General features: G+C 63.0%; 1 protein-coding gene across 1 annotated transcript in view; it reads right to left on the minus strand.

Annotated features, from left to right (window-relative positions):
• The window catches only part of SEMA4G (sema domain, immunoglobulin domain (Ig), transmembrane domain (TM) and short cytoplasmic domain, (semaphorin) 4G), a gene marked incomplete at its 3' end in the record, with an annotated part of 6,160 nt that overhangs the window by 3,600 nt on the left and 2,252 nt on the right, over window positions 1-308 (minus strand). The gene's annotated exons all lie outside the window — the stretch shown is intronic.

Raw genomic sequence — 308 nt, forward strand, 5'->3', positions numbered from 1 at the left:
CTGCCGCTGCCCCTAGGCACACTGGCCACTGGCTACCAGCCAGACTGCAGCCCCTGATTTGGGAAGGGACCTGTCAACAGCAGGGGCTGGGCACCAGCTCCAGTGCTAGTATGTCCCACCCCATCGGTCTCACTGTGCCTACACGTGTCACCCCATGGCACCGGTCCACTCCCAACCATGCTGCTATGGGGTCTGAGTCCAACCCCAGTGCTGGGGGGGGAAATTTGGGTGCCTGCATCACGGTGCTGCATCCCCAAATCTACCCACCCCAGCCTGGGGGCCACTCGCCTCTCCCATAAGCTGACAGG

The sequence above is a fragment of the Nestor notabilis genome, unplaced genomic scaffold, assembly GCF_000696875.1.
Source record: "Nestor notabilis isolate BGI_N333 unplaced genomic scaffold, ASM69687v1 scaffold20320, whole genome shotgun sequence".
NCBI classification, from domain to species: Eukaryota; Metazoa; Chordata; class Aves; order Psittaciformes; family Psittacidae; genus Nestor; species Nestor notabilis.